Here is a 22,659-nt window from a genome sequence, read left to right on the forward strand (position 1 = left end):
ACCATGACCGTTCTGTAACAGTAACTCCTAACAGGCCTGACAGACTCACTACACCCAGCACCATCTGTAATATAAGATCTTAAATGAAAGCAAGGTTTGCGCTGATCATTAATATAGGTGTGAAAGATACGTACAGATAATATGTAAAATGTTTGTTTATATATAATTCGTTCCTAAAATCTGAATCAGGCCAGCATTGGCAAACAAGTTTCTGCCAAACACAGGGTGTATAGTCACCTGTCTGACTCGGGTCACATGTGAAATAAGTATTGTAAGCCAACACAATGGAAGCTGCATTTGCATACAAAATCAGCAAGAGGCTGTGACTTCAACATGAAGTCAGCACATCAGGGAATAAACACTGAGGGGAGGGGGCATCCTGACACTGGGAATCATGAGTTTTGGGAGTAATCAGGAGAAAGCAAAAGGACATATCTTTATCCTGCACCTGAGGAAGTAATAAAGCAGTGTGGATTGGACACATTGCAAGAAGACTTTGGGTGAGATGAGACTGCTTTAGACAGGATTTTAGCTGGTTAAATTAAATTTAATCTCTAGACAGCGTGTTATGATTTTGTTTAACCTTTCTGTTTTCATTATTATCCTTCTTTACTATCTCTGAAATCTTAGCCTTTGATAATAAACATTATTGTATTAGCTACAAATATAACTCAGAGCTGTGATATTCGCTAGGAACTGATCTGAAGGGTATGTCTGTACAGCAAAAAACAAACTTCATGGCAGCGAGTTTGATGTGGAGCTCACGCTGGGGGTCTACAAATAGCAGTGTTGATGTTTGGGCCCAGGCTGGAGCCTGCGTTTCGAGACCCTGCCTCCCACACCCTGGGTTTCCGAGCCTTGGCTCTAGCCCGAACCCAAACATCTACGTCCTGCCAGCCCAAGTCAGGTGATGAGGGCTCTGATTCGCTAGCACGGGTCCTTTTTTTTTTTTTTGGCTGTGTAGACATACCCCGTATTGCCAACCTCAGATGTTCAAAAATCACGAGTTAGGCTCACCAAAAATCATGAGATTACGTACAAATAGATTTTTTTATTTGCCCTCTGCTTTTTGAGCCTTTAGTATGGACTGAGGTCACATTTTGAAGCTTTCTCCACAGCCACGAGGGCTAGAAACTTACTTTTTCAAGAATGAAGGTTGAAATCATCACATCTCTGCTTGACTCCAGGAGCTGGGGCTTTAAGGAAAACAATAATAATCACAAGACTCATGACAAAATCGTGAGAGTTGGCAACACTGCCATACCCTCCATTGACTCAAACAAGCAGTGTGTGCAGTATCCCCTGAGAGAGAGCAAAGGAGGTATGGCTGAAAGCAGGCAGGGCCAGGGCTCCATATCCCGGAGAACACATCACAAGGGCTCGGGGACTGGGCTGCAAAGGGCTGGCATTGACTGCGGGGGTGACTAACAGGCTGGAGGTGTCAGGCAGCTGAGCCCAGGTCAGCACAAGCAGATCCTCTTCTGGCAGGAGGGGAGCAAGGTGGCGCATAGGCCTGGACAGCCAGAGGAAGTGTCACAGGCACCTCAGCATGGACACCTTTGGGTCTGATTTTTCCAGAGGGGCTGAAGTTGGGGGTGCTCAGCGCCTCAGAAACATCAGGGCAGCCTGGCAAAGTTTGGGAAGCCAAGTGAGTGTGCCAGTGAGTAAAGAATGCACATCATGAGCCTGGCAGATGAAAGGCTCTGTAAGATTGACTCCCTCCTCCTAATAAACATGAGGGTGTCTCCTGCGTTTCCTCCGTCGCTACTGAACACTGCGCTGCACTTGTAGATTAATTTTGTGGCTGGTTCACTTTGTCTCTTTCCTGACTTTCTGGGAGCTCTTCCCAGCCTGCTATCAGATTGCTCATCCCTTCTGTCTCTTCAGACTGTTGCTCTGCAGTGAGGCTATGAGAATATATTGCATTTATTGGGCGTGTGCATTGTTCTTGAGAGAGTCTCCTGTCCGGAAGGAGCCGATCCTTGTCTGCAAGTGCAGTATCTGGATGGAGCATTGAGTGCATCAGGGAGGGAGGCGAATAACATTCCAGGATGCATTTCCCCACTTCCCCTTTTTCTTGCCAAGAATTTGCAGATGTTCAGCAGGCACATTTTTCAGAGCCCGATTCTCCTCTCTGCTATGCTAATTTGTCAGTAGAGATGCACCCATTTGATGTGGCTGTAACTTAGTGCAGAACTGGGTCCAATATTTCCAACTAGTGAATCCACCTCGTATTCTTCCTGTCTCTAAAACAGTGCCTTTGACAAGCCCTTCCAGAACCGCCAGCAACCATGTCCCCTGCTCCATAGGGTTGGTCTCCTCTGTCTATAGTAGATAAGTGCTGTGGGTCAGGGAGCTTGGGAAAGATTTCAGAAGGGACTAATGATTTTTGGTGCCTAAATGTTTAGGCCCCCAACTTGAGCCTCCTCAGATGATTTTTCAGAAAGGGCTGAAACTTCAGCCTCTGAAAATTGGGTCTCCTTAAGTTATCACAGGTTGGGCACCTGAAATCTTGAGTCAGTTTGGAAAAGTCTGGGCCCTTTTGTCTTCAATACAATTTCCAAGCACCATGTATCCTTCCGCTTTCAAATAATAAACGGCTTGCTTTAAGCCACTGGCCTCACACACTAGCCAGTGCACTGAGTAACACTGCCAGCAGCACCAGGATTTCCGTCCCATCTCTTCAGGGGTGAGTTTTATTTCTCCCGTTAAAAACCACACAGCATAAATCAAACATATCAACCCTATCCCTGGGGTCTTTGGTTCTCTTCCCCCAGTGCACTTAGACTCCCAGTGGGCCTGGTTTTGAATCACATGGCCCCTGCATGCTTTCTGTTCAGCTGGGGAGGCGGGCTGCACCTGGAACAGGTGAGGCTGAGATTCCCCCCCTTCTTAAAGGGCCAGCTCACCCTGACACCTGGTCTGGGATAGGCCAATCTCCTGGTGTGAAAGGCACTTGCAGACTGTTATGGGGGACTGCATAGAAAGCTATCCATCTGGGGGATGGGGTGTGTAAGTATGAGAAGGAGATTACACAGCGTGAAGAGGGTTTAGCGAGAAGCCTTAAAATTGCTAAGTGAATTAACCTCAATCCAAAATCTTGCTGCCCTGTAGGTGTGCAGGAATTTCGGCCTGATCATCTCTGTTATAAATGTTCTATCAACACCAAAATGAAGGAGACCAGGTGGCTCCATGAAACCAGGCGAAGGTGCATCCTATTAATTTAGCAAAGGGACATATCCCATGACTAAAGGGACATATCCCCTGACTAAATCAGCCCAGCCAGGTTGAAGTCAGTAGATTTAGTCAGTAGATTTAGTCAGGGGATATGTCTGCATCACAGAGAATCTATTATGCAGTGTTTGCTTTTTGTTGTTGAATATTTCATGCACTCATGCTCCCCACTGGGGAAAGCACTCAGTCAGTCATTTTCATTAAACTTTATATTTTTATTGTGACATCAGGTTGCCTTTAAACATGATTCTCTGTTGCCCCACACCTCATGTACGCCAGCATAAAGTGGGTGTGAAAACCCTGCCAGATCTAGTGTGACCAGACAGCAACTGTGAAAAAACGGGACAAGGGGTGAGGGGTAATAGGCGCCTATATAAGAAAGTCCCCAAAAATGGCACGGTCCTTTTAAAAACAGGACATCTGGTCACCCTAGCCAGATCAGAATGGATATAAACCTTGGTGTCAATGACTGAGCAACTTGCAGGGCACGGAGACGCTATGCAGAGGGCGTTGTCCAGCTCCCAATGGAAGGACACATCAGATACCTTGTGAGCGCCTCAGAAATCAGGCGTGCAGGAGCCAGCACAAGCATAAGCATCGCTTGTGTCCCCTGTAGGTCTTCAGTGGGGCTTAAGTAGTGTCTAGTCCTTGTGCGGACAAAGGGGTGAGTTTCAGCCATGGCGAGCTTGGCCAGTTTGCAATTGGCACAACGTGAGAAGCAGTGCTACCCAGACAAAAGCAACCTTACTCCTGTGTTAAGCAGTAGATCTTTCTATCTGACCTATGCAGGGCATGTGTCTGTCTTAGGGGTCGATTTTCTAAAGAGCCTCCTGGTTTTCAGGAGACCAGCACACACTTGGAAATCTCCCTCAGGGTGAAGTTTTCAAAAGTGCTGATATGATGTAAGAGCCCAAGTCCTAGTGATGTCCAGTGAAACTCTAGTTCTTAAGGGCCTAAAGTCACTCTTGAAAATGATATTTAGGCTCTTAAATGCCTAGCACACTCATGATTCATAGACTTGAAGGCCAGAAGGAACCATTATGATCATCTGCTCTGACCTCCTGCATAACCCAGGACAGAGAATTGCACCTAGTGATTTCTATATCAAACCTACAACTTCCATTGGAGCCAATACATATCCTTTAAACAGATTACTGGCTTATAGGATTCTCTTTCCTGGTAGTGATCTGTGGGCCAGATTCTCAACAGAGCTGAGCACTATGGGTGCATGTTAGGAGCTGAGCTCTTCTGAAAAATCTGATCCCCAGCTGTCTACCCTGGGGAGAAATCCTATCCAGAAAGGGGGTTTTGCCAATGGCATCCACGCAGCCAGGGTGTCATGCCAGGGGTTTATATACAGCAACCTCTTAGCTTGGCACTATGTGTAGTAACCACAGCGGGTAAAGTGTTACCATAAACAAAAGCCCATTGTCTTTGTGCGCATTGGTGCGTCTCTGGAGTTGTATGTAAACATGTGACTCAGTGTTGCAACCTGATTTTGAACTCCTCGGATGAGTGAGTGCAAAGTGTTCTGACAAATTCCCAGCCATCTGTGCAGCTGGTACTGTAACAGTCTTAAACTGCACGGGGGAAGTAAAATTGCAGCACTTGTGGATGGTGATGAATAACGGAAACCCCGTATCTATGTGGCGGTGACCTGCCGTTTTATGACCAGCAAACACCGCAGTCAGTCAGGCCTCGTGTTATGAATAGATCTGCTATTAAATCCGAATATAATGAGTTTTCCACCTGACAATTGAGCTATGCATATGTGTGTGTGTGTGTGTGTGTGTGTGTGTGTGTGTGTGAGAGAGAGAGAGAGAATCTTGTTTACCTTTTAACTCCTGGGCTTCTGAAACTTTGGAGAGTGCTGAATGCCTCAGTGGTATTTTCAGGCCTGATTCTGATTTATACCAAGGATCCTGACAGTGTACAGGGCCTGTGAAGGGGGTGCAAATGTATGCCTTCCTCAAGCTCCATTTATACTGCCAGAGCTGTTTACAAGGCTCTTCTAGTTTAACCTCTTGTGAATAATAGGCCAGAGAATTTCACCTCTTCCCAGTGCATGTGTGTGGCTAAAGCATGACCTCCCCAAAGGCATTCAGTCTTGACCTGAAGGCTTCGGAGGTGGTGAACGCATCCCTTCCCATAGTAGTTTGTTCCAGTGGTTAATCACCCTTGCTGTTTAAAAAGAACAACCGGGCCTTATTTCTAATTGGAATTTGTTTGCCTTTAACTTCCAGCCACTAGTTCTTGTTCTGCCGTTCTCCACTAGATTACAGAACCCTTTCGTGCCTGGGGTTTTTCTCCCTGGAGGGAATTTATGCACCATAATCAAGTCAGCTCTCACTCTTCTTTCTGGTAAGCTAAACAGCATCCTTCTGAGTCCATTTTGGGCTAGCGACCCAGCATAGCCTAGGAAGAGCTAGAGCAAAGGTGCTTGGAGGATGTGCCCTCAAAGCTGGCCGTTTGTGGTACTCAGGGCTAGTCTACATGACAGCGCTACATCGGCGCAGTTGTACCGCTGTGGGGCATCTGGTGAAGATGCTCTAAGCCCAGGAGTTAAAAGGTAAACAAGGTTCTCTCTCTCCCACGCAATATATGTGCACAGCCAAACTTACTGACCTGCCGAGCCACATCCGATAATCTTCAGAGGTTCGAGAGCCAGGCGTGCCTGCTGGGGCTCAGGGCTTGTGCCCTATGGGGTGGGGGGCTCGGGGCTTCAGCCCCATTCCTGCTAAAGCCTTGAGACTCCCCTCCCCCCACTACCGTGCCTCAGGGCAGAAGCCCCAAGCTTCCCCCCGCCCCAGTTTGGTAGCCAGAGAATGGAGGGGGGGCATGGGAGGCTCCATGAGCCGCAGTTAAACTGCAAAAGAGCCGCATGCAGCTCGCGAGCCGTGGTTCGGCCACCCCTGCTCTGTGCCAATGGGAGAGCACTTTCCCCTCGGCATACTTACTCCACCACAGCGAGAGACAGAAGCCAGTGGGAGAGCGTCTCCCACTGACTTGGCGCTGGTGAGGACAGTGCTTAGGTCGATGTAACTTGTGTGGCTTTTTCACACCCTTGAGCATCGTAAGTTACGTTGACTTAAGCAGTAGTGTAGACAAGCCCTTTAATATCCTCTGTGCAAGATTCTTGGAGTTAACTTGGAATCCAGGCCCTGTTTGTAGCTGTGCGAAATCCCTGCACTGTGGTTGCTAAGACAATTCCAGAATAACAAGCAATTACTCGTTACTTGTCACAGAAGCATTGGAGCAGGGTCCATGGGCCCCTGGATACCATGTCAGAGCAACAGACCTTTTGCTGTGTGGGTGACTCTCTGTTCTTGCAGCTGCCTTTCATGCGTGGAAGTGGAGAGGCGATTTATTATTGTCATCATACCAGAAAATAACTCTGAGGGGTTTGGGAGATGTTCCCCCCCTGAAGTCCCCCAGCTTGTCGCTGCAGCTAGAAATCGTTCTGAAGGCTGCACGGAGCAGGAAGCCCGTTCGGCGGGATGCTGCTGGGGAGGGGGATGCTGTGCAACAGGGGGTGGAGAGGGAAGTGTCTTTGCAGGATGGGTCCATGGACAATCCCCATCATTGTTAATGAGACAGGGCTCCTGACCAGTTTCAGCAGCAGAGTGGACGTGCTGGGGCGATGGGCCGAAGGGCAGGGGACCGTCCTTCTGCTGAGGGTATGTCAGCGCTGCAAGTGAGAGTTGATGGGGGGCTATTGAAATCTAGGTAGCAGAGAGAACAGCTAGCACAGGTAGGCCTGCCTGTGCTACCATCACACCCTCACCTGCAGTGTGGACATCCCAATAGTCCCTCAGTGCCGCTGTGTTCGGGCAGAAAAGGGAACGTTTGGGATGCAGCTAACAGAATGGCAGGCTGGGGCAGTGTCCTTGCTTTATCCCCAAAGACTGCCATCCCCTGGGCTCTCAGGGAAGCTCCTGCCAAGTGTCTTTGAGGCACAGGGGATGTCACGGCACCTTCCCCATCCTGAATAGAACCTGCCAGCCTCCTGCCATTTTCCCGGTGCCTATCACAGCTCGAAATTGGGGCTCCCATGCAGACAGTCCCCCTGCTGCAAGCTGCCAGGGTTCAGAGACTGAGGGAGGGGGAAGGTGCTGTTGTTTCCCCGAGGGACTCCTCAGGGCAGGAACAAATGGGGGTCAGAGTTAAGGTGACTCATCCTGTTCAGCCTGAACATCACGTTACGTGGTTCTGCTACCTTTGGTTGTGGAGAATCTCTCTGGTTCTTGGTGGGCACAGGGAGATCACAGGGCAGTGCTGAGCCATGGCAACCAGAACTCCACCACAACAGTGTTTTGCATGTTAATTTGCTGTTTGTTTATGATAAAGGCCACGACATGCAGGGTGCTGGGCAGCCATGCAAAAAGGGCAAGTCCTTGCCCCAAGCAGCTCACAGCATAAGGACAACAGAGGTTAGGGAACAGGAATGACCTAGATGGATTCAGAGTTGGCACTTGACATAAGCAGACTAAGCAATTGCTTAGGGCCCTGAGCAGCTCAAGGGCCCCCCTATTAATTATGAGTATGTGTTATGTGTGGGAACCCCCCCCCCAAATATTCCTGCTTGGGGCCCCCAATGGATTAGCACCGGTACTGGCTGGATTGTCTCTAAAGGAGGGTCACTACATCTGTAGTTTTCTCCTTAGCTTGGCTAATGGTTGAAGCATTAGCCTGAGCTGGAAGGAGTGGGCTGTTTTTCTCCTAGTTGGAATTTTGGAGAAACTATTTCATACCACGTGTGATGCTGTATTTTTAGTTGCTCGTTACTGGAGGGTGCAAACGAGAGTGGGGCCTCGTGGGGTGGGCACCACACAGACACAGAGTGAGAATAGATCTACCCCACAAATCAAGGTATAACGGTAGTGCAGGTAGGCGACAACAGGAGTGAAGATACGGCAGCTTGGACCTCAGAACAGGCCAGCTTCCCAGCATAGACCCTCCAAGAGCCTGGGTATGTACCAGCATTGCTACCCTGCGCTGAAGTCTGTGCCACCGCATCATCACTCCTGTTGTTACCTGCTACAATTACACCCTAGTTTGTGGTGTCGCTGTATCCTGAGAAACTCACGCTGTACCCTAAAGAGGGAGCAGCCTGAATAGACAAGACCAAGGGGGGGAGAGGAAGCGATTTGGGAAGTGTCACGTGGCAGGTCAGGGATGGTGCCAGGAACCCTGTTCTTCCAACTTCATGTTCTAGCCCTGTGCTCACCCCACCGTACTACCCTTTAGCGCAGCCCTTTGCAGATGCACCCGGCTGTCTCCCTTTCCCCAGTACTAATCCCACCACAAAAGGTTCTGATTGATATCCAAGTAAAACTGCTGTGATTTTATTGGAACGCTGTTCCTTAAAAGTTAATCAAAACCGTGTTACTGATCCAATGGGGTTTTCACAGGCAGACAAGGAGCATCAATCACTGCTGTTGGGTTGTTTTTGTTTTTTTCCTTTTCGCTCCCCATATGCCCATATTTCATAAAGAAGCTTTTCCATTATGGATTATGGTGCCAAATTAGGATAATTACAATTTATGAATACTTGGCTAAATACACACCTTGAGAGGGTTTTTCCCTTTATCATCTTGTAACACTGCTCATTAAGAGTTGTTCTTCAGAACAGTCTCTTCCACATTCTCATTTCTATTCCTTAAGTAGTGAAGCCAGGGAGATTTAGATGCAGCAACCTCTTTGTTTTCAAAACAAAATGGCCGCTCCACCATTTACAGTAGTGTCGTTATGTCCTACATCACGGAGGCACGTTATCACTGCTAGAATCACTGGCACTTTTGTGTTCCTAAAATGAGAAGAACATTCTCCTCCTCCTCCTGTACAGTTCATGGGCATTCCTCAGTCTCATGCTGCCCCTGTTTCAAAACAGCCATTCAATACAAATAACCAGGGAATGAGAAAACCCTTAATGAATGAAATGGAAATCAGCCAGACAGGAGACCTTCTGCCAGCTGGTTGGTGAGGTAGTAATTCTTCTAACTTCATTGCCTTTGTCTAGAGTAGGTTTTGGATTAGGTGGTGTTGGACGGTGCTTCCTAACACATTCTAAAACTCTTACGTAGACCAGGTATGTGTGTTTGCATGTGAGTTAAGCTAGTAGAGTTGAAGCCTGTACTGTGCGTGTCTTCACTACATAAACTGGGTCTCTTTCCACTGAGACAGCGAACTGGGTGTAAATTAGTGGAAAGAAGGTTCAGGCAGTTTTTACTTTGATGTAGCTAGCTGAGGTCAACCCTATATAGACAAAGCCCTGGCTGGGATGGTTTAGTTGGGCTTGGTCCTGCTTTGAGCAGGGGGTTGGACTAGATACCTCCTGAGGTCCCTTCCAACCCTGAGATTCTATGAGGTTAAAAACCACAGTGCCTTGTATCCATTAGGATTTGACATAAGAGATGTCTTTACTGCCCGCCCCCCCCCCCCCACAAAAAAGTTATGACAGTAACTAGGGGAATATCTCCATGGCGATCAGAGGTATGACTGCAACACTTCTAGACAGACCTGAGCTAGCTTGAACAGTGATCGCAGTGAAGCTACAGCAGCATGGCCCAGCGGTGCGAGATGTACCAGGTGGGGGCGGTATATTCTGGGCACCTGCACGTGCGGCCGTGGTTAAATCAAAGCTAGCTCGGAAATGTCCGCATGTGATGCAGTTACATCTCGGTTTGCAGGATAGACTTACTTGAGAGCCGCTTCGCGTGCATTTGGTCACATGCAACCTGTGTCGTTTTGTCAGCTTGGAAGTGGCCTTCTGACCTGTCTCCAGAGGCAGTGAGACAGAGACCAGCTTCCTTCCCACCTCTCTGTCCTTCTGGCAGCGATTCCATCTGAGGCGTATCAGACATTTCAATCCTCTGGAGCCACGGCGGCTGTAGTAGGCATGATCGTGCTCTGTGAAAAGCATAAACCAGGACAGTGGAGGTCATAAAAATTTCACTGAGCATTATTTATCATTACAGACCTTGGGAAAGAGAGTTAATAAACTCTGCAACTGTAAAAGTGGGACAGGGGTACAAAAGTTATATTCTCCGAATGGCCCGGGCCGTTGTTATATCAATAAAGTGTTTTAATATATTGGTAGAACTCCTACTCCCTTTCATTACCTCGCAGCGACAATTTACAACAATTTCAGCTATAAAGCACAAAAAGATTCCTCTATAAAACACCAGGCACGCTGGAGTGGGGAACCTTTTTATGTAATTCCATGTCTGATAGGCCTGATTCTCCACTACACCCCACACGGCTATTTACACTTGTGCAAAACGCTGCCATTCTGAATTGGCAGCATTTGCACTTGTGTCAGCGAAGCCACAAAGGGCAGGGCCATGGAAAATTCAGCCCAGTGTAATTAGAAGCTGCAGGAATTTGGGGGGGACATGGATTCTTAGCTCAATTTGCCAGTTGTAACCTCACTAGTACTGATAAAAATCAAACCATCGTATGCCCAGCAGCTGCTGCTACCCGTGCAACAAAAATGCCTTCTGAAGTCTTGTTTAAGCATCATCCATGTTTCAGATCCATAGAAGGGGATCAGAAATACACAGATAGTTCTGTACTTTTGTGTATAATTTCACCTTCTTTTGGCTCCAGACACTATGCGGGTCCTTCATGGCGGAAGCTGCTAAACCGATTCTTCTTAGCATGTCTGTCTGGCCAGCACTCTGTGACATTTTGTTTTGGGTGCCACTCAGGGCAGACGGGAAGCAAACATGTCATAATAACATGATGAATGTCTTTGTGGCTGTACAGAAAGGCCTACCTGCCACATGCTGAACATTGACTCCAGCTGAGAGTATCTGATACCAGCTGTCAAATCTAACCTTGTCTAACAGAACGTTAGTACCATATCACATCTCTTGTCTGTCCTGATAAAGCCCATCTCCCAGCACGGCAACCTCCGTGTTTAGCTAAAAACACGTCTGTGCCATGAGCAGTCACCCTGAAGTCTCCACGTGTCCCTGGTGTGACACCCCTCCCCACCCCCAATGGTGCATATGGATAATCTGTACATGAAACGACAGGGGCAGGAGTTTTAGCTTTTGGTAGCAGCTTTTTATCTTTTTTTTTTTTTATTATGCCAAAGGCTTTCTGCAATTGGCTTGCGTTGCCTGAGAGCCACGATTTTGTCTTTAATTGCCTCAAATGTGAGGGGTCTCTAGGTTACGCTTCCAAGCAACCTCCTGTGATAGTGCGAGAAAAAATATTTCCTCTCTGATCAGCATACAGCTGCTGCACCTTCGTCATCCCATCACCTGTAATGCATGGGCCAACTCTTGAATTAGTGTAAATTGCCCGAGCCCAACTGACTTCAATGGAGTGGTATCAATTTACGCCATCTGAGACTCCAGCCCTGTAATTATCACTTGCAAGCTGGGGAAATTTTCCTTCTCCCCACTATTGAGAGGGTTTATTAATTCCTGTTACAGAAGTTGATGTGAGATCTCTGCCTGAGACGTGTGCTGGGATAAAGCATAATAGTATTAGAGTCGGGTTTATTTACAGCTAGTTCTGGTTTTGTGTGTGTGTGTGTGTGTATACACGTACACAGAGCGACTGAGGGGAATCTGCTGAATTTAGAAAAAGGTCACGCTGGAAACTAGATGCATGTTTTTCATCAGAGAAGTCCCCAGGCTAGCACATTGAGTTGGGACTCAGAGACCTGAGATCTATTCCTAAGTTTACCACCTTGGCATGTCCTTGATACTGACCCACCTTTTGTGAAGTGCTTTGAGATGGACAGATGGAAAGTGCTGAATAAGGGGGGGGTGTATTTTACATTCTAGACGGAGCTGGTAGTGACACCCCAACCAGAGCCTGGTCACAGGAGGTTTAGGGTCATTTCTTGCGCTGCTACAGGCCAGGTCTTTGTCTGGTATCAGAGAGCCACCTCCATCCAAGTCAATGGTGCTGTGCCAGTTTCCACCATCTGCTGACCAGTGCTACGATGAATCAGGCCCAATGTGTCCTCTCATCGGACTCTGCATTGGTGACCACTGCTCAGACATGCTCTGCTTGTTTGTGCAAAGAAAAGAGTTGAATTCTCAGGCTGCCTAGCTTCGCACCACGATGAAAACCCAGCTGGCCCTCAAACAGCTAGCAGAGCATGTCCCATTTAGCAAGATTTTCAGTCAATAATAAATGTACCCGCCCTGTTACCCCCTGTAACCATTTCCAATGCTAGACAGGGAGAGACTCTTCCCTTCCTTAGACCAAGACGGATGCTGCAGTCTGTCATTGGCACAGGCTGCACCAGGGTGGCACGAGAAGGATGTTTCTCTGGACAGTTATAAGTTATCTGATTTACCATAGCTTTGAAATGAAAAATCCAATTAATGGCTGCAGTGAAGGAAAATTTTATGACATTTCAAGGCCCCAATCTCTAGAGTGAAAAGCCCTTTATCATCTGACAAAATATCTTATCAGCTGCGTATAAACTAAATGGGCCATTACATGTGTCATAAAGCATTTAAAAGACAATTTTTAAGAAAGAGGAAGGGGGAGGGGGAATCTTTTTTTCATATGATCAGTAAAAGGAAAGAATCGAACGCATGAGAGAGTTGGAGAGTCCATAGTTCCCCAAGTGCTGGAACCTGGCGTCAACAGCTCAAATCACATCATGTACTGACTCCTCCAGCCTCCGAAAAAGTTGTTGTCTGCAAGATGCAAAGATTTTCTGCTTGTCCAAGAAACAGCACCTGTGCAGTTCCACCTCGCCCCTTTATACAGTTCATTATTTCTCCTGGCAAAAATAAATGTTCCCCTCTGGAGCTTTCTCAGTGGGTTCCATGAGATTGTTTCTTAAAAGAGGAGACTAAGCCAGCTCTCTGACTCTTCTCCAACCACAGCAAACTGCACAGGTTTTATTTATTTATTTACTTATTTCCACCACCCCCCCAGTAATATTTAACCTACTTGCTGGTAGTGAGAGTGTCTCAGGGAAATACCTGCATGTCACACATTTGCTCATGCACACACACGCTCATGGGCTGAATGCTTCAGGGCCCTGCACCTTGTACATTTGTACCAGTGCAAAATGGCTGTGAAAGCTTAGTAAGTCAGAAGTGTGACAATTTACCCACACTTGGTGCTGGTGTGAATGGCCGCGCAAGGCGCCGAGCAATGGTGAAACTCGCCCTGTCTGCATTTTGTGTGTGTGTGAGATTGTGTGTAAAATGTATATGGAGAACAAATTCATCCTGGAACTTTTGGGGTTGTGAAGTGTTTGCAGAAAGACTTTAAATCAGCAGAATTGGGCCCTTAATAACTACGGGTAACATTTCCAACGGCCCCTGAATGTCATAGGCTCCAAGATCCCATTGTCAATGGGACTTAGGCTCACTGGCAGAGCTATGCAAATAACCGATTGTTCAGTTCGCTGGCTGTTCTTAAAAATTGGGCAAAAAACAATTTTGGGTTAAACTGCAAATTAATTTTTTCCAAAATTCTCACCGAATTGAAAAGTCAAAAAACCCACCATTTTTTATTTTGAGTGTGTTTTGTAATGTGTTCAAATTTTTTAAAAATACACGTGAAGGAACTTTTGAAACAGTCATTTTGAACCAAAAAATTTAAACAAACCATTTCCAGTTTTTCTGAATATTTTTTTCCCAACACTGAGATCAGCATGAATTAGCAAACATTTCAGTGCCACCAAATCTGAATCAATCTCTCACTCACACACACACACACACACACACACACACGCGTTTGGCTAAACATTTCTCCTGCGTCACTTGAAAATGTTTCACCTCCACGAGATGGATCTGGCTTATGGCGACCTCCCCTAATGAGGCACTGATTAAGGGAAGTCACAGAGCTAGGGAACCTTCCGGTGCCCCACAACCAGTGCATCTTTGTCACATTTATGTAGCTACTAACAAAAGATGGAGCCGGGGGCTGGAGCAGCTGATTCTGCGTTCAGTAGCTGATCAGGATTCATTACTCCTTTAGCACAGTTGATCATGCCAAGACGTAACACTCCCGCACTGCATCTGGCAGGTCAGAACAAAGGCAGCGGACAGGGATAAGGAGACAAGCGGAGGGGGAGTCCCAGAGCAGTGGTCACATATATGGCTCTTGTCTCATGCTACTGTGTGGCTGATGCCCAGGCAGCTGCCTCGTGTGCTGCCTGGGCTGAGACAGTGAGGGGAGAAGCACCCCGCTGTGACCCACAATGCTAAGGCATTGCGTGTAGCTCAAGTGTAGGCTATACGCATACAATGAGGCTGGTGTGCCCACGCACCCTGTTGCACTGATACAGATGCACGTGTGCATGCACGCACACAAGCTGGCATGTACACATTCATGCACTAGTGCACACACAGTTTGCACACTAGCACATTAGCTAGCATGGACAGGTGTGCACACACATTGGTTGGCATGCACATTCTCATACACACAGATGCTAGCATATATGTAGAGCCTGGCTAGTGCGTGCGCATCCCCTGCCTAACACAGCCAAGTTTCATTTGATTTCATGATGAAACCATAAATCAGGAATCCCGGCCCTCATTTCCTTTTGGAAAGCTTCTGAACCTCGGTGGAACATTGAAAGACTCTGGTCTAAGTTTGGAATTTGTAACACAGCATGAAAACAGGTAAGTTTCATGTGTATCGAGGTTCAGCAATGAACATTTTACTCCCCTGACAGTAGTCCAAATCTTCAGCTGCTGTAAATTTGCCTAAATCCATTAACTTTCGTAGCGCTTGGCTGATTTACATGGGCTGAGGATGTGGAACCCTGGGGCCATCAGTGGAATTAAACCCACAGTCTTTACGCAAGGGCTAAATTTGGCTCCAAGTATTTGTTTCCAAGCTCCTTCTAGTAACAAATGTGGCTTCAAAATGTTGCTGTCCCCACAGAGCTCAGGAAGGGCTGAAAATGCGACTGGGAGCTTCTCTGGTTGCTGTGAGGAGAGAAAGCTGAGTTACAATTCTCAGAAACCGTACACATGTGTACTCATGAGCACAGATTCCGTACCACACAGTGCAGGATTCTTTGACACTGGCAGCGGCACAAGGACAGCCATGGGTGAGAGGCTGCTACAGGGTTTGTATAAATGCCTGCGAACCACCTCTGCAGGTCTCCTTGTTGAACCTGTCAAACAGAAGAAAGAGTGGCCCGTGATATTGAAAATTAAATGGACCGGTTTAGGGGAGCGATTGTGCAGAATCCCATTCTGTAGCAATGAACTTAGATTTCTGTACAATTCCTTCTGGGCTTTCAAATCAGACCTTTCATAACCTTTAGAAATAAGAATATTTTTTTTTAAGGAAAGTTTCCAGGAGGACCAAGAAATACTGACTCTTACTTCGCTCCCAAGACTAGCTTATTTCAGATCTTCTTGTTCCTTAATAGATACGCAGTTTACGAAACAGGCGTTGAATATCTGTGCAAATTTATTCACTGAATGCAGAGAATTGTAGGCTAGAAAGTGCATATAGCTGTATTAATGGAGCAAAGATTCATCACGCAGTGTAGATAACATATGGTACAGAGAGTGAGATTAATCCCTGGAAAGAGTGCCTTGTCCTTGGACTGGCCCTTGCACAAAAATAAAATGTCACCCACCCATAGTGTGCATTCACACATGCAACAAACACGCCAATCCAGAACCTGATCTTCTGTTGACACTCGAGCAAAGTGAGTGCTGAATGATGCCATTCTGGTTTGCACTACTGTCAATGATTGCATGAAATGCAGGGCAGGGGAGAGTTAAGCCCAGTCACTTTTATCGGTGCAGGCGTTCAGGCCAGACTGGACCATGTGCTGCTCACAGGCTGTAGGTCACTGAATGTTTCCTGCAGGGAATTGTAGTTTCGCTCTCTACTGACTTTTTATTAAAAATTTGTTTCTGAACTTCATTCTGTCCCTTCACAATGAATTTCTTGCCCTCACCAAGCAGTCACCCCCCTACCACTAAGATGGGGATTTACTGCCAAAGAGTAGCATTTTCAGATATGCCCAAGTGACTTCAGCCCTTATGTCCTTTTTTCAAAAGTGATCAGCCACTTAAGGAGCTGAAAGCTCTGATTTTTCAGCCACCACTCCAGTGAAAGTCAACAGGAGTGACGGGTGCTCAGTAATCAAACCCTAAGTCTCATTCACTTTTGGAAAAGAAGCTTTTAGGGGCTTTTGAAAATGTTAACACTTTGGCATTTTTGAAAATCCTGCCTTCTGCCTGCGTTTTTTCTAAGGTGCTGGTGCTGACTTGAATGGGATTTGTGGGTTCCCAGCCCTTTTGACTGTATCTAGGGTGACCAGACAGCAAGTGTGAAAAATCCGGACAGGGAGTGGGGGGTAATAGGAGCCCATATAAGGAAAAGATCCAAAAATCGGGACTGTCCCTATAAAATCAGGACATCTGGTCACCCTAACTGTGTCTAGGGAGATTTTCAAAGGGACAAATGGGAGTTCAGCACCCAATTCCGAGTGACTTTCACCTCACTCTCCTCTGTGCCTTTGAAATGCTTTATCCCTGTGTGACGCAGTGGCAAAGGACTAGTGCGACCCTTGGCTATATAAAGTGGTGGTGGTGAATACGAGCAGGCTGGTGATTTTACCTCTGTAGGTGGCATTGGTGAGACCAACTGGAGTCCAGTTCTGGTGCTCATATTTTGAAAAGGATATTGAAAAATTGGTGAGGATACAGAAAAGAGCCACAAAACTTACTCGAGGGCTAGAGAAAATGCCTTTCAGTGAGAAATTCAAAGCTCAGTCTATTTAGCTTATCAAAAAGAAGGTCAGGAGGTGATGGGTTAGAACTCCCTTCATGGGGAGGGGAAATACCAGGGACTAAAGGTCTTTTTAACCTAGTGGGAAACGGCAGAACAAGAACCAATGTCGGGAAGCTGAAATCAGACACGTTCAAAGCAAAGACCGTTTTTGAAAAATGGGAGTTTTGTTCCAATGGTTCATCACCCTCAAGAAAAGTGGCAGATTCTCCATCTCTTGGTGACATGGAGCCTGGAGGCCTTTCTAGGAGGTGCTCAAGCCAAACACAAGCTATTGAGCTCAATACAGGGGTAACGGTGAAATTCTCTAGCCTGTGTGATCCAGGAGGTCAGACTAGCTGGTCTGATAGTCCCTCCTGGCTCCAAACACTCTGTCTTCGGGTTTTCTCCTGCTCCCTGTCACCAGAGTAGTGGAGCTCTCACACATAAAATGAATAGCTATTGATTACACTAGCGTTACAGTGCCTGAGTCCTTTGGTGACCCTAACCCCTAGTGTTAGGCATGAATGGCTGCTCCAGGAGAGTTTGCCTGCAGATTGAAGGAGAAGTTTGCTTCAACACTGCCCCGTTCAAATGATTGTTTGAACCATTGTTGTTGGTGCACGTGGTTTCGCCATCTCGAAGCCTGACCTGCTAGGCAGCTTGTATTGGGGCATGGAGGTGACTGGGTGTGTAATGTGGCTAAATCCTTTACACATGGCTGCTCTAACTGTGCCGTAAATATAATTCATGACTCGCAGCTGATTGAACGTCCTTGCCTGTTGCCACCTTTTGTGCTGCTGCAAAGCTTTTGTGGTTACCTTTAACACCAAACATTGACTCTTCTGTGAACCTCGTTTAGCTGCTGTGGCTGTGTTCCATGGTCAAGGCGAAAGGCAAGTGGCAAGAAGTCTCCAAGGCAAAGCACGCTTGTGAAGGGTCAGTGCTGACCCCGGCTGCTCAGGGACATTTCCCGCTCCCCTGTTCAAACAAGGAAGTGCCCACCCGAAAAGAAAATGTAGCAAAGTAGTTAAAGGAGCCACATGGTTTGCGTTTCATTTTCTGTGTGTTCCCTTGAAAACCAGGGGGCTGATTCTCCCCACCTGTATCCCCTGCCCTGGGCCAAAGTGTGTGTAAAACGCCTCCCATTTGATTAGGGAGCGTTTTATACCCTGCTGTGCCTGCCCCAGCCTGCTCCCTACTTAGCGATGTGTGTAAAAGCGACGCATTCCCTGCCCCAGGGAGCCCAGTTAGCACCGGGCCATGGTCCCCATGGCGGCAGGGTTCCTGGGTGTGCTCACCCTGGGGGATGGCTCATTTGCGATGTCACCCATTCTGAGGCCACTTCTTTGTTTAAGTTCAAAATTTCAATGACAAGTTCCCAGTTTGCACTTAACCCACGGTCACTTTGACCACGGACTAGCAAGAGGCCTATGAAACCCAATATCCATTCACTACCTTGAGAAACAGGCAGCTTCCCACGTGGGCCGTGCTAGTACGGCTCTGCCTCTGCAAGATGCCTCTGCCACGGACGCTTTTCGCGCCTCCCCTCCCCTCCTTTTAGAAACAAAGTCTCTAGTGAGAAGTCAACAGGCTTATTAACAGGCTGTTGATTATTCATTTGTCTTCAGGTTTTAATTTAGTCAGAGATTAATCAGCCCCAGGTTTAGACAGAGTAGGAACTTGTTGCTGCAGCTGCATAAAACCTGTGTGTGCGGAAAGGGCACAATTCATCATTTCCTGGGGCTGCATTGCTTGTGGCGCTCAGACAGCGTGGGGATCAGTGCCAGCATCAGAACCGTGATGGAATAGATAGGGCTGGATCAACAGAGAGAGGGATATGTATGTAGATGACAGACAGACAGATCTACATGGGGAGATGAATAAAGATGAATGGATGAAGAGATATATATGGAGATGATGAACTGATATGGATCGAGGGGTACACATGGATGTGGTGGAGGTCACAGAGATGCACCAAAGGAGATGACAGACAGATGGTGACTGGCAGGGTGGAGTGGTTTTTGTTTAACACACTGCTAGACCTTCTGACCTCAATGATATTGGAGCTTATGCTGTAAGGTGCTTTGAACTTTATAGATAAGAGAGAAGAGCATGACATCACAATATAAAATCTAATATCACTGCTTGCAGTAGGACTGGCGACTCCAAAATAACTGTTCAATTCAGAGAGCTGGAGGGCAAAATCAAAGACGTGGGCAGGGGCTGCTCAGGCCCCTACAGCTCTCTGGATGACTAGATGACCATGGAGTATGGATCTCCTAGGAACAAAAGGACAGGTATAGCTGTCAGAGACAAAAGAGGTGGATTGCTTTGTCCTGCAATGCAGTGAGTGCAGTAGTTTATTTATATGTGCATCAATTCTGGAGAATGCCCAGAAATATTAACCTGAATATAAATAAACATTGATTTCAGTCCGAGTGCCTGGTGGCTTGAGATTGCTGCTTGCGCTCTCAGTGCTGTGCAGTTCATCACCCAGTAATTTACCTCTGCGAGCTTTCTACAGCCAGCCCACTCAGTGCTCTCTCTGTCCAAGTGTTTCACTGGATGCACAGGTTTCTCCTTTGCAACCCTTCAGCTTGGCATTTAGGTTTACGTTTCCAAGGAAGGCTGGATTGACAGCTGTGTAGGAAGCCGGGCTGGCCCTGTAGTTAGAACAGGGGTCGGCAACTGGTGGCATGCTGCTGCCAGCCAGGCTTCCAGCTGTCAGCCCCACTCAGCCTGCTGCCTGCCTGGGTGAACAGAACCCTGGGCCGGCAGCGGGGCTGGCGGCTGGGACCCCGGCTGAGCTGCTGCCGGTCTGGGGTTCTGTCCGCCACCCCACTCAGCCTGCTGACGGTCTGGGGTTCTGGCCACCGGCCATCGGCCCCACTCAGCCTGCTGCTGGCCTGGGATACTGGCAACCAGCCCAGGGCTCTGCAGCCACCCCCCAGCTTCTAAAAAAAAAAAAAAAATCTTGCATGTCTTGCACCCCCAGAAAGGGTATCTCACAACCCAGGGGGTGCTTGCACCCCAGGTTAAGAACCACCGCACTAAACTGATAAGATCTGCATTTAATTTAATTTTAAATGAAGCTTCTTAAACATTTTAAAAACCTTGTTTACTTTACATACAACAATAGCTTCTCTATAAGTCTATATTATATAACTAAAGACCTTCTAAAAACGTTAATTTATTCCTGGCATGCGAAACCTTAAATCAGAGTGAATAAATGAAGACTCGGCACACCACTTCTGAAAGGCTGCCGACCCCTGAGTTAGACACGTGACGGGGGATCTGAGTTCAGTTCTTGCCTGAGCCACTGACCTCTTAGTCACATTGGTCCTGTCTCTGTCTCTCAGTTCCTCATCTGTAAAATGGAGCCAATAATCTTTTCTTTGGCTGCTTAGACTGTAGGCTCTTTGAGGCAGAAACTGTGTCTTTCAAGTGCACAGCACAGCTGGAGGTCTGATCTCATTTGAGGCCTCTGATATAAATCTCCCCATGCAGAAGTTCATCAAAGATTTATGTGCCATTTTAGGTCCTCTTTGGTGCTAAGAGCAGTGGAGACCCTGGCCCATAATGACTTGTATGTTAGACTTTCCTGCTTTCTCCATTCAGAAATGCTGCACAGCATTGCTGCTGCCAGGTTAGTGCTGGATGGTGGCACAGACGCCAACTTTTTTTTCTGCGCTGGTGGGTGCTTGTGTGCCTGGCCCCGCCCTGACTCCACCCCTGCCCCAAAGTCCCTGCCCTAACTCTGCCCCTCCCTGACCCTATTAGACCCCTCCCCAAATCCCTGCCCCGGCCCCACCCCCCAAGCTTGCCACGCAAAACAGCTGGGAGGGAGAAGCAGGACGCGGCAGCGCGCTCAGGGACGGGGAGGAGGTGGAGCGGAGGCAAGCTGGGGCAGGGGGTGGGCGGGGAGCTGCCGGTGGGTGCAGAGCACCCACCTATTTTTCCCTGTGGGTGCTCCAGCCCCGGAGCACCCACGGAGTGAGCATCTATGGTCGGTGGGGCTGCGAGCTTCGAGGAAGCTGGCAGCACTATCTCTTCAAGCAAGACCGGAAAAGAGACTTAGTCGTGGTGAAAACTTCTGCAAACACAAATTAGATTTCTTGGCCTAAGGTGTCCCTTTTTTCAGCTATCCAGGGGCCCTGTTAACCATCCAGCAAGGAATTTTGCATTTTTTAAAAATGTTTAGGGACTTTTTAACAATCACCTCCAGACCTTTTTCCATTCTCCCGCCCACTGGCCCTCTTTTGGCAAACACTTTGGACAATTTTTTTTTTCAGTATTAAAATGCGACTTGTCTTTTCTGCAGTTTTTGTTTTTGTTTTTTTTTCTGACAATTAATGTTTAATGCATCAATTGCCCAAGGTTATTTCAATAAGCAATGCAACATTTGCTATTCTAATGTAACCACATTAACCTGGCTAGCAACATTAAATCGCAGTGAACGCTAAAATAGATCAGTGATTGTTTAGTGCAAAGGGAAGCTGGAATTTAAAGGTACATTCTTGAAAGTGGTAGCAGAGAGCCCGTAATACAGAGTACTGTTAATTACAGTACCACTTAGACATCCCAACTGAGCTCGGGGCCCTTTTATGCCATGCGTTGCGCAGCCATGGTCCCTGAGACACAGAGTTCCCAGTCTAACCAGCCAAGGGTCTGAGAACGGAATGGTTAGCTCCGTTTTACAGACAGGGAACTGAACTGACGTACCCACAGAGTCCGTGGCAGAGGCAGGAATAGACCCCAGGTCTCTTGGGTCCCAGTGCAGGCAGCCTTCGATAGGGCTCAATGCTTATACCTGCTCAGCATCCAGCAGCTCCCTCACTTCATATAGGCCAGGGGTTCTCAACCTTTGTCTTTGGGAGCCCCCGCCCCCCAACATGCTATAAAAACTCCATGGCCCACCTGTGCCACAACAACTGTTTTTTTGCGTATAAAAGCCTGGAGCAGCATTAGGAGGTAGCAAGCAGGGCAGCTGCATAGGGACCCTGCAAACCTACATTGCATAGACTTCGGTGGTGGGGCTCAGGGCCCCGGGCTTCTGCTTTCTGCCCTGGGCCCCAGCGACTATAATAGTGGCCCTGTATAGCGGAGTCCCCGCAGGGGGCCCCGGACATCTGGTTAAGAGCCACTGGTATAGGCACCTACAGGGGGGCTGAGCGCATCAGACAAGCTGCCCCTCAATGTGCCCATTCATGAATGTCATGTAGCACCCCCATGTGTAGGGCGTGAGCAGAGCACCCGGAGCGGGCACTGAGTTTGGGGTCTCCCCAGCTAGACACATCTGGTTTTCAGAGGGAGTGAGCTCCCATTGCTCCCATTGACTTAAACTACAGTGTGGGGTCAGCAACACTGAGGGAAAACCAGGCCCGTGATGTCTCCGGTGAGGCACTTACCCCCTGGCGGGCTGGCCTGAGACACAGAAGCTGTTGGTTTTATTCCGAGCTCTGGCTGACCTTGCACAAGTCACTTTTCCTCGCTGTTTGTCAGTGTCCCCAGCGTAACATAGGGATAAGGATACTAACCTCCTGTGTAATGGGCGTTAGCTGCTGCTGATCTGCACGAGGTTGCACGCTTTTGAAAATACTGACCCAAGTCCACACTGGGCGCTGTTGTGGAAACAGGGATTAGAACCGGGGTGGGGTGAGGGCTGATTCTCCAGGCCCCTTACCTAGTGCC

This window comes from Mauremys mutica, chromosome 15, assembly GCF_020497125.1.
Source record: "Mauremys mutica isolate MM-2020 ecotype Southern chromosome 15, ASM2049712v1, whole genome shotgun sequence".
Classification (NCBI taxonomy): Eukaryota; Metazoa; Chordata; order Testudines; family Geoemydidae; genus Mauremys; species Mauremys mutica.